We start from the raw sequence: 12,173 nt of genomic DNA on the forward strand, positions 1-12,173 counted from the left end.
AGTTCTAACTCCATTGATAGAATTAGATTTGGATAAATCTCTGCATAATGGATCATTTCCCATGTGGTTTGGAATTTTGAGTATAAGTTCATCTTCAATAGAGATTAGTTTTCCCATGTGAGTCTCCTGGTTGATGGAGGTATACTACATAGTGACTTTATATTTGCATCTTCCAGGCACACAAAGGATTTCACTGTCCAGGATAACAAACTGTCCAGGACCAGCCTTTATACTAATATCTCCTCTTCAGGAATCCCATTAATAAAAATAAGGAAAATTCAGATTCAAAATCTGAACATGGGGCAGAAATACATTTCCTTATTACTCCCCTGGGAAGTCTGTAGTTTTCACTGAGATACCGGGGGTAATTTTATCAGAGTCCTGGCTTGATTTAGGGATCTCAGTTCCAGCTTCTTGCCTTGTTCTCTCTTAAGGCTCTATCTCCTATCCTTATACAGGTGTTGTGAGCCCAGTACCTAGTTTCTAAAGTATATACACTGCTTTGCTATCTCCCTGACCAATGAATCATGTTTACAGATCCAGATTTTAGCTCCTCTTTCACTTTTGGCACCAGGAACACCAGTTCTATGCCTGTGCAGTGGAAAGGGGTAACAGAGATCCTCACTGGCTCATTCTGCCATGATGCTAAGACTGGCAGTCCCCTTACATTGCTACTTCATTAATAACTCTAATCCCTTCATCTCTCCATTTGTCCAGGAACCTTACTCCATTCACGGCTATGGTGCCAACCCTAACCAGACTGGAATCCACAGTACACCATTCAACCATTCTACTTCCTACAACCCACCTGTAGACTTCTTTTATTCTGCCTCACCCATGTGGCAAACACTCAAGATTGGATCTATCTGAAAATCCCTTTTCTTATAGCAAGCCTATGATGAACACAGTGCAAGCATGGACTTTGGAGTAAAACAGCTAAATTTGAATCCCAGCTCTGCCATTCACTAGCCAAGTAACCCTGGGCAAGTTATTTAACTTCTCTAAGGCTTCATTTTTCTCCAGTAAAATGTAAATAATATGTATCTCCGAGTTATTGTAAGAACAAAATAAAATAGTAAAGGCAAAGCACTCAGCACAACTCCTGACACTTTCGATAAATGTAGTTATTATTAGATTCCGGAGAAAATCTCCAGATTTTCACCCTCAGCAAGACCCTCTGTGGGGCTTGGGGACCTCGTTTGTGAGGCCTTTCCTATTTCCCACAAGTGCTCTTGCAAATCTGCGACATTCTCTTCAAGCCATGCACCACAACTCTGACCCAGCAGGTAACTTTGCTTCCTATCTAGATGAAAACATTGAGAGTATCAGATGCCTTCACCATCAACTTACTGCCCTCATGAGAGCCTTGTATCAAATATGGTTTTTCATTTCTTTTTTGAGTACATGTTGTGTGCCAGGCAGTGTTTTACGTCCTGTGTATACATCAATGAACAAAAGAAACAAAAAAGAAACAAAAATCCCTCCCCTATATAATTTACATTTTACTGGCAGAAAAGAAAACAATAAAATAAAATAAGTAAATTACATTGTATCTTAGAAAGTTTTCAGTGTAATGAAGAAAAGTAAACCGCTGGCAGGATTACAATTTCAGATAGGGTTATCAGGAAAGTTCTCACTGAAAAGGTGGCATCTTAATAAAGGCAGTGAAGGAATGAGGAAATAGAAAGTACGGGTAGAGACATGCCTGGTGTGTTTGAGAAAAGCAATGACGCCAGGTTGGCTAAAGAGAGGTGAGTGAATAGAGCACTGTGGGAAGTAAGGTCACAGAACTAAGGAGGGGTGAGATTGTGTAGGGTCTTGTAAACCATTACCAGGACATTGAATCTCAGTTTGAGTTAGATGGAAAGCCTTTGGAGGATTCTGAGTAGAGGGATGACTCGAGATGTTAATATTTTAATGGCACCTCTCCGCTGCTATGTTGACAACTGGCTGAAGAGATGTAAGAGCAGACTCAGGGAAACTAGTTAGGAGGTTACGGAAATAATACAGGCAAGAGATGCTGGTAAGTCCTATCAAGGTAGTAGCAGTGAAAGTCGTGAGAAATGGTCAAATTCTGTATATATTTTGAAGAAAGTGCCAGTAGTGTTTGTTAATGCACTGAATGTGGAGTGGGAGCAAAAGAGAGGAATCAAGGATGATTCCCAGATTTTTTGCCGAAGCAACTAGAAAGATAAAGATCCAACGAATTAATGAAGAAGTACTGAGGGGATTGGGTTTGGGCGGGTAGGATAAGGATGATGAGGAATTTAGTGTAGGGCACGTTAAATCAAAGATGCCCACTTGATTTTCAAACAGAGATGTCAGGTAGATTACTGGAGTTTGACATTCGAGGGAGAAGCCCAGGCTGGAGATATACATTTGGAAGTTGTCAGCATATTTAAAGCCATGAGACAGGGTGATATCACCCACCAAGGGAGTGAGTGCAAACCTACTCTGCAAACAGAGTAGGTCCAAGGACTGAGGAGGAGACAGTAAGGACGATTAGCAAAGGAGACTAAGACAGGGTGCCTAGAGAGGTGGGAGGAGAGCTGGGAGCGTGTGGTGGTGTGTCCCAGATGTCAAGTGAAGAGCATCCCAAAGAGGCAACGATCAACTCAGTCAGATGGCACTAAGTGAGGCGAGGATGGAGCACTGACCGTTGGCTACAGCAATCCAGAGGTGATCCGTTACCTGGACAAAAGCTGTCTGGGTGGAGCAGTGAGAGCAGAAGCCTAACTGGAGTGGATTTAAGAGAGCTAGCTCAAATAGATACTTGTACGTCAATGTTCATAATAGTATTATTCACACTAGCCAAAAGGTGTTAACAGCCCAGATGTCCATCAGTGGATGAATGGATAAACACAATGTGGTACATACATACATACAATGGAATAGGAAGGAAATTCTGATACGTACTACAAGCTGGATGAACCTTAAAAACTTATACTAAGTGAAATAAACTAGACAAAAAAGGACAAATACTGCAGGATTCCACTTATACGAGGCATTTAGAATGCTCAAATTCATAGAAACAAAAAGCAAATGGTGGTTACCAGAGGCTGGGGTGAGGTACTGGGAGTTATCGTTTAATGTGTACAGAGTTTCTGTTTGGGACGATTTAAAAGTTCTGGACAGTTCTTGACGTGGTCATGATTGCACAACAGTGTGAATGTTCTTAGTGCCACTGATCTGTATGCTTAAAAACAGATAAAATGGCAAATTTTATATTATGTACATTTAACCATGCAACAACAAAAAAAATTTTAAAGGGAAAGAATTGGAAACAAGGCAGACGAATCTTTCAGGAAGTTTTGCTGTAAAAGGGAGCAAAGAAATGGGGCAGTAGAAGGAGAAGGGAGAGGTCAAGAAAGAATTTAAGAAGGGAGAAATGACAAGTTGCTTTGATGCCAGTTGTAATGATCCTGGAGAAGGGGCGAAGTGATAATGCAGAGAGCAGGGAGATCGCTCCAGTGGTGTTACTGAGTTAGCAAGAGGACATGGCTTGGTGCCAGGTGGCAGGGAGGCCTTGCTGGCAGCAGAGGAAGGGGCAGTCTCTGAAGGAAGGGCTGGGACTTCCCTGGCGGTCCAGTGGTTAAGACTCTGCACTTCCACTGCAGGGAGTACGGGTTCCATCCCTGGTTGGGGAACTAAGATCCCACATGCCGCAAGATGTGGGCGGGGGTGGGGGGAACAAAACCACGAAACAAAATGAAGGAGATGCTGGGAGCAAGAGAGTTTCAACCACCCCACAGGAAGGAAGGCAGAGTCCCTGGATCCACACAGTGGGGATGGGTGGGTAGATGTGGTGATAAAGAGTCTGTCAAAATTCTCTTCTGACTGCTTTTCTTTCCTTTCTGATATAGAAAGGATGGTCACTGTGGTAGACAGAGTAATGGCCCCCCAAAGTTGTCACATCCTAATCCCTGGAACCTGTGAATATTAACTTACATGGTCAAAGGGAATTTGCAGATGTGATTCACGGTAAGGACCTTGAGATGGGAAGATTATGCTGGATTATCTGGGCAGGCCCAATCTAATCACGTGAGTCCTTAAAAGTGGAAGAGGGGAATGAAATACGGCCACATAGTACAACACGGAGGAACCTTAAAAACACGCTAAGTGAGAGAAGACAGGCACAAACGAGCATGTACTGTATGATTCCACTTAGATGAAATGTCCGGGATAGGCAAATCCATAGAGACGGAGAGTAAGTTAGCGGTTGCCAGGGTTTGGGGCTGGGGAGAATACAGGGTGACTGCTAAAGGTACAGGGTTTCTCTGGGGGATGATGAAAACTGTTTTGTAACTGGTAGTGGTGAAAGGTGCACAATTCTGTGAATATACTAAAGATGACTGAATTGTACACTTTAAATGGGTGAATTGTAGAGTATGTGAGTTAGATCTTCAATAAAGCTGTTACTAAAATCAAACAAACAAAACTGGAAGAGGGAAACAGAAGATTGCATCAGAGCAACATGTGACAATTGATATAGCGTCAGAGAGTTGCTGACTTTACAGACAGGAGACCATGAGCCAAGGAAGGCAGGTGGCCTCTAGAGCCCGGAAAAGCAAGGAAATGGGTTCCCCCCTTGAGCTTCCAGAAAGGGACACAGCCTTGCCTACACCTTGATTTTAGCCCAGTGAGTCCTGTGTCGACGTTTTGACCCATAGAACTATAAGACAATATATTTGTGTTGATCTCAGCCACTACATTTGTGGTCATTCATGTTATGGGTCATCAACTGTGAGTGAGAGTAAAGAAGAGTTATTAGAGGTTTGACAGGAGAGGAGACGTTAGGAAATAGTCCTGTAGGAAAGCAAAAGAGTGAACTGACTAGGAAAATAGAGCACGATTACCAGCCAGTGTTAAAAACACGCCTAAGGGAGTTGGGAACTTCTTTTCCCCCATCTAGATGGCTACTGTGGGAAGTCTGGTTTTTTATTCCCACAACTGGGCAATATTTCATTGATTGTTTCATCCAGCGAGTGGATGCTCAGAGTAAGCAGGAGGTGGGAGACGGGAATCTGTCGTTTGCTTGGTTGGACTCCGTTTCTGGTCTCAGTTTCGTGGACACCCAGCAGTCTGAGTGCGAGTCACTAAACAAGCCCACAACCTTCTCTGGTACTCAACAGAGGAGTGAGCAATCTGTCCTCACACTGGAGGGAAGACCCACTGGGTCAGACATAGTGAGAGGTGGCATGTCAGCCTCCAAAGTGGCTCATAAGTACAACATATTGTGCTCTATGGGTGATTTAAGAGATCTTCCAAGGTAATTTCTACACCTGATTTTTAATATTTGTAACGTGTTTGTTGTATAATTTAGTTATTTTCCATGTTTACTATAGAAAAGAAGACAAAAAAACAAGGCAGCTAGATGAAACCGAGTACAGAAGCCAATGGCATGCGAGGAATGCTGGAGAGATATAAAAATAAGTAGAGCATACATGTTCTGAACTAGATAGACAGGGAAGGAAGGACCAAGACATACCAAATATTCCTGATTCACTAAATACACGTGAGATACACCAAGCATCCAATGTTTATGAGCCACCCATCGATGATGCCCTGCTGACCCCACTTGTCCTCTGCCCGAGAAATGTAGGTGAAACCACAGCTACTGGACTTCCCTGGTGGCGCAGTGGTTAAGAGTCTGCCTGCCAACGCAGGGGACACAGGTTCGATTCCTGTTCTGGGAAGATCCCACATGCAGCAGAGCAACTAAGCCTGTGCGCCACAACTAGTGAGCCTGCGTGCTGCAACTACTGAAGCTTGCGCGCCCAGAGCCTGTGCTCTGCAACGAGAAGCCACCGCAATGAGAAGCCTGCGCACCGCAACAAAGAGTGGCCCCCGCTCGCTGCAACTAGAGAGAAAGCCCGCTCACAGCAACGAAAATCCAACACAGCCAAAAAGTAAATAAATTAATTAATTAAATAAAATTACTTTAAAAAAAAAAACACAGCTACTCATCAGGGTAATTGATGAGATACAAGTATTTGCCAGGTATACTTGCCCCTGCATCATTCCAATAAACAAGTGTGTATGATGGCCCTATGTACCTTCAGTCTATGGGATCCCCTTGCTCAGACGCAACTCTGATTCCCATAAAGCCCCACCACCAGAGAGGAAAACTAACACAACAGGGAAAAAATGGGAATATGAACACTGTATAATCCAGACTCAGGTAGTATGGTTCTTCCACTGTGCTTGTAGCTTATCCAATGTGTGTTCACATACCCCACCTTTCCCCTTACTTCTCACTATGTGTTTTAAAATTTATTGATAAACTCTGAGATTTGAGCTTCTTAGTTTGGTCTATGCACTTTTCTCCTCTGTGGCCTCTGGGATAACTTTGCCTAATATGGGTCTTGGAGGTTATCACTGGCCCAAGGTAAATTCAGCATCAGGAGCTGACTTTAGAATCTTTGCAAACGATTGTGACTCTACTGTTTTGAGAGTGATTAAGTTTGTCATTTAGCCGATAGGTTGCAAAACCGTGTGCAATCATATGCAGACATGGTCAAACAGAGATGCTGGGAATCAGAGACGGATGTGGTAGCTAGCTATGTCTTTGAATAGCTTCTCACTGAGGAGGCAAGGTATCTGTTGTTCTATGTGGGAAAAGTGCATTATGTTGGACAAGGGAATTTATGATACTGGATGTATGGGAAGAAATATGTGTGTACCCTCTATGAGATTGCCTGCCTGGCATTCCCCCTTCTTCTGGAAATTGCCCCTTTGCATCCACATATCTGGCATAGAAGCTGCATGTTCTTAATGATGCCCATCGCGTTGATTTTGGTTGGTTGGTTTAGGGATGAGTACCTGACCTAAGCTAATAAGCCCCTTCTCTGGAATTTTTGAATTTAGGGCTCAAAGAATTGAGGTCAATTCCTCTCCAGTGTAGACATTTGTGTTGTTGTTCTTACAGACTGCAGTATACTAGGGTTTTAACCTTATATCTGGGGTTCTAGAGCCAGATTGCTTAGATTTCTTTTTTATTTATTTATTTATTTTTGGCTGCGTTGGGTCTTCATTGCTGCAAGTGGGCTTTCTCTAGTTGCGGCGAGCAGGGGCTACTCTTCATTGCCATGCGCAGGCTTCTCATTGCAGTGGCTTCTCATGTTGCGGAGCACGGGCTCTAGGTGCATGGGCTTCAGTAGTTGCGGCTCACAGACTCAGTAGTTGGGGCTCTAGAGTGCAGGCTCAGTAGTTGTGGTGAACGGGCTTAGTTGCTCCGCGGCATGTGGGATCTTCCTAGACCAGGAATCGAACCTGCGTCCCCTGCATTGGCAGGCAGATTCTTAACCATTGCGCCACCAGGGAAGTCCCCAGATTGCTTAGATTTCAATCCTGACTCTGACATTTACTATCTATGTGAACTTACTCTCTCTTCAGTTCCTTACCTGTCAATTACAGGTAATTATATCTACTTCATAAGGTTATAATGAATATTAGAAGAACTTAGGAGAGTACCTTGTTCTCAATAAATGTTCGTTATCGGGCTTCCCTGGTGGCGCAGTAGTTGAGAGTCCGCCTGCCGATGCAGGGGACGCAGGTTCGTGCCCCGGTCCGGGAAGATCCCACATGCCGCGGAGCAGCTGGGCCCGTGAGCCATGGCTGCTGAGCCTGCGTCTGGAGCCTGTGCTCCGCAACGGGAGAGGCCACAACAGTGAGAGGCCCACGTACTGAAAAAAAAAAAAATGTTAGTTATCTTTACTCTTTACAAATCGAGACAAATGTTTGTTTTTCCCAAATCTGACTTCAATTCAATGTTATTCAACATTTATTTTTTGCACACATACTATATTACGAGCGTTAAATTAAGCTTAGGAAAAAATATGGTACCAAAATAGACAAGGTCCCTGACTTTTTTGATCTTATAGTTTAGTGGGGGAAGCAAATATTAAACAAATAATCACAGAAATAATACAAGCTATAAGACTTGCTATGAAGGACAAGTAGAAGGTGGTATAAGAGATTATAACTGGAACACCAATCTAGCCTTCCTTAAGAAAGCAATGTAAGAGTTAGTAAGGGAAGAGGACATTGGAGAAAGCTTTCCAGGTAGAGGGGTCATCAAAAGCTTTTTGAGGCTTAGATATAGTGAGAAAAGGAGGAGGAAAATAGCAGGAAATGAGGCTGGAGAAACAGACAGGGACCAGATCATTCAGGACCTTGCAAGATGAATAGGGCACTAAAGGTTCAAGATCTTGGAGGTTAGGTTAAGGATTTTGGATCAGGATGGTGGCAGTTGAAAATGAGAGTCGACAGGGTTAAGAGATAGTGAAAGGGAAAGAATCAAGCATTTATCCTGCTTTCTTACATGAACTATACCAACAGGTAATCAAATAATTGAAGAGGGGTGATTTCCCTTGTAGAAATATTGTAGCTTCTAAATGAAGAATGATTGAATTATATCACCATTTTAAAACCCCTAATGAATGAATTGATGCAGGCATTATTCACCAACAGCTGTTAACACTACAAAAAGAGAGACAAGCACACACTGTGTGTCTCCTAATGGAAAAATACACCACCACCCAGGAAGGTATCCTGCCAAAAAATTAAACACGAATCTGATAATACATCTAGATCTTACTACCAATTTATAGAAAATAACAGAAGACAAGGTAACACATTAAAGTATGCTGTGGGGATGCAACTCACAAAATCTGGATTGTGGCAAAAACTAAAGGACAAACAACTAACTTCCTTAAATTTAAAAAAAAAAAAATACTAGGAGTTCCCTGGCAGCCTAGTGATTAGAATTCTGGGCTTTCACTACCATGGCCCGGGTTCAATCCCTGGTCAGGGAACTGAGAACCCACACGCCTAGCGGCGTGGCAAAAAAACCAAAAAACAAAAACAAAAAACGGGAAAACAAAGAAAGAAAAAATAAATACAGAGGACTTTCAAAAATGTACCAACCCAAAAACAATCTAAAAAAGAGTGGATATATGTACATGTATAACTGATTCACTTTGCTGTACACCTGAAACTAACACAACATTATAAATCAACTATACTCCAAAAAAATTTATTTTTTAATTAAGAAAAAAAATGTACCAACCAAACACAGTATAGTTCCTCACTGAAACATTTGGTTTAAAAAAAAAAGGAACATTTATGAGTCTATTGGAAATGTGTATAGTAACAGGATATTTTATGACATTAAGAAATCATTGTTATTTTAAATTTGTGATTATGGCATTGGGAGTTTTTTTTTGAACTCTTTTAGAAATACAGACTATTTACATAGAAAATCATATGATATCTGGACTTTTCTTCAAAATAATATGGGAAGGGGAAAAAAATTGAAGCGGGTATGGACGAGGCAATGTTGGCCACTGACTGGATTCGGGGGCTTGAGTGTTAGGTACATGTTTATATATTTTTAACTGTCCTTTCTATATTTTATATGTTTGAAATTCTCCACAATAAAGAAGAAGGGGGCTTCCCTAGTGGCGCACTGGTTGAGAGTCTGCCTGCTAATGCAGGGGACACGGGTTCGAGCCCCGGTCTGGGAAGATCCCACATGCCGCAGAGCAACTAGGCCCGTGAGCCACAACTACTCAGCCTGCGCATCTGGAGCCTGTGCTCCACAACAGGAGAGGCCGCGGTAGGGAGAGGCCCGCGCACCGCGATGAAGACTGGCCCCTGCTTGCCACAACTAGAGAAAGCCCTCACACAGAAACGAAGACCCAATGCAACCAAAAATAAAATTAATTAATTTTAAAAAAGATGTTTATATTAAAAGAAATTTGGAAAGCAAAACTGACATAATTTAATAATAAATCGAGAGAGGGAGGTGTCAGAGAGGACCCTGGGTTCTGATTTTTGTGCCTGGTTCTAAAATGGTACCCTTCGGTGATCAGAAAACAGTGAGCGAGAACACTGTCTATAGAAGAAGGCCTCTCGTCTACCTTGGACATGTTGAGTCTGAGGTATTTCTGAGACAACCAAGCAAAGTGGAACTAGTAGGCAGTTAGACAGGCACATCTGGAGCTGGGCAGAGAGATATGGGCTAGCAGTGTGCATTTAAGAATCAACGGCCTGGGTGGTCCAGTGGTAAAGAATCTGCCTTCCAATGCAGGAGATGTGGGCTCGATCCCTGCTTGGGGATATAAGATTCCACATACTGCAGGGCAACTAAGCCCACGTGCCACAACTACTGAGCCCACGTGCCACAACTAGAGAGAGAAAACCCACACGCCACAACTAGAGAGCAGCCCATGTGCCATAACTAACACCCGATGCAGCCAAAAATAAAAATAAATAAATTTTTTAAAAAGTGCATTAAGGGCTTCCCTGGTGGCGCAGTGGTTCAGAGTCTGCCTGCCGATGCAGGGGACGCAGGTTTGTGCACCAGTCCGGGAAGATCCCACATGCCGCGGAGCGGCTGGGCCCGTGAGCCATGGTCGCTGAGCCTGCACGTCCAGAGCCTGTGCTCCGCGGCGGGAGAGGCCACAGCAGTGAGAGGCCCGCATACCGCAAAAAATAAATAAATAAATAAATATTAGTCTCTCTTAAAAAAAAAAAAAAAGTGCATTAAAAAAAAAAGAATGGCTCACAGAGTTTAGACAGGTCTGCCTGGGCACCAGTTCTTAAACTTGAGCAAGGGTCTGAATTACCAGGAGAGTTCATTTAAACACAGATCGCTGGGCCACTACCCCAGAGTTTCTGAATCAGTAGGTCTAGATATGACTTAAGAATTCACATTTCTAACAATTTGACAGGTGACGCTAATGCTGCGGTCTGGAGACCACATTTTTGAGGCTCACTAGTCCCGGAAGATAGTATAAACACTAGTTCTCAACCCTGCATGCACATTGAGAATGTCAGCAAAGACAAGGGAGTGTTTTGATCGAGTACTCAACAAGTCCAAATGCTGCTCAAAAGTCCAGTGAGATGGGGAATTCCCTTGCGGTCTGGTGGTTAGGACTCGGGCGCTTTCACTGCTGTGGGCCCGGGTTCAATCCCTGATCGGGGAACTAAGATTCCACAAGCTGTGTGGCACCCCCTCCCCCCAAAAAATCCAGTAAGATGAGAGTGCAAATAAATATCCTCTGGATTAGCAACACAGAAACAATTGGTGACAGTAAGAAGGTAGAGTGAAGGGAAGATCAAATTAGAGGGGATGAGAAGTAAAGAAGAAGCAAGAGCAAAGAACAGTGAGTGCGGATAATATTTAGGTTTGAGAAGTCTGGCTGTGAATCCTGTGAAGAGGAAGAAAAATAGTGTTGTGGTGGGAGGCGAGGTGGGCTGCGAGCAAACAAAAGCATTAAGATCAAATCACTGAGACCAAAGCATCGCCTTCTTCCTTGAATTAAAAAAAAAAATTAAACCACCAATTCCCCATCTGAAGATGAGCTGTATTTCAATAGTTGCATCTTAAAGATCTAACGAGTCTTCAAAAATCAAAAGGATGTTGTGACCAGATTTGACAATTATGAATAAAGCTGCTACAAACATTAAAAAAAAAAAATCGAAAGGATGGACTTTTTTTTAAAGGATGGACTTGGGGCTTCCCTGGTGGCGCAGTGGTTGAGAGTCCGCCTGCTGATGCAGGGGACATGGGTTCGTGCCCCGGTCCGGGAAGATCCCACATGCCTCGGAGCGGCTGGGCCCGTGAGCCATGGCCGCTGAGTCTGCGCGTCTGGAGCCTGTGGAGAGGCAGGGAGAGGCCACGACAGTGAGAGGCCTGCGTACAGCAAAAAAAAAAAAAAAAAAAAAAAAGGATGGACTTTAATTGTGGATATTCTGGCATCTTGGAGAAGAATGGGTAAGTCTACTGAAGCACAAGCTTCTTCCCTGACATCACAGGTCTTGGGAAGTTGCCATTCTACTGATAAAATTGGCCCCCATATTCATTTATTTCATTATTCATGATTCATTCCTTAAACATTTATCAAATACCTATTATGGGCTAGACACTGTGCTAGGCTCTGGGATTAAAGTGGTGAATGATAAGAGGGAACTACAGTGGTAATTAGAAGAGTGTTGGAGAAATGCAGGGAGCTCTAAGAATCTATACCATGGGATCTAACACAGTCAGGGGAAACAGGGGAGGAGGCCTTGAATGAGTGGTTGTCAGAAAGAGAGCTGAATTCCATTTATATGAAACGTCCAGAATGGGCAAATCTGTAGAAGCAGAAAGTATACAGATTAGTGGT

At 43.2% G+C, this 12,173-nt stretch overlaps 1 long non-coding RNA gene across 2 annotated transcripts in view; it reads right to left on the reverse strand.

Moving 5' to 3' along the window:
- Nucleotides 1–12,173, reverse strand: part of LOC138414141 (uncharacterized) — a 67,951-nt gene that overhangs the window by 50,854 nt on the left and 4,924 nt on the right. For both annotated transcript variants that reach the window (XR_011246564.1, XR_011246565.1), the window contains one exon: nt 7,474–7,685. This is a non-coding gene — a long non-coding RNA (uncharacterized lncRNA). The remainder of the gene's footprint in view (nt 1–7,473; nt 7,686–12,173) is intronic.

Source organism: Delphinus delphis, chromosome 8 (assembly GCF_949987515.2).
Source record: "Delphinus delphis chromosome 8, mDelDel1.2, whole genome shotgun sequence".
Taxonomy (NCBI): Eukaryota; Metazoa; Chordata; class Mammalia; order Artiodactyla; family Delphinidae; genus Delphinus; species Delphinus delphis.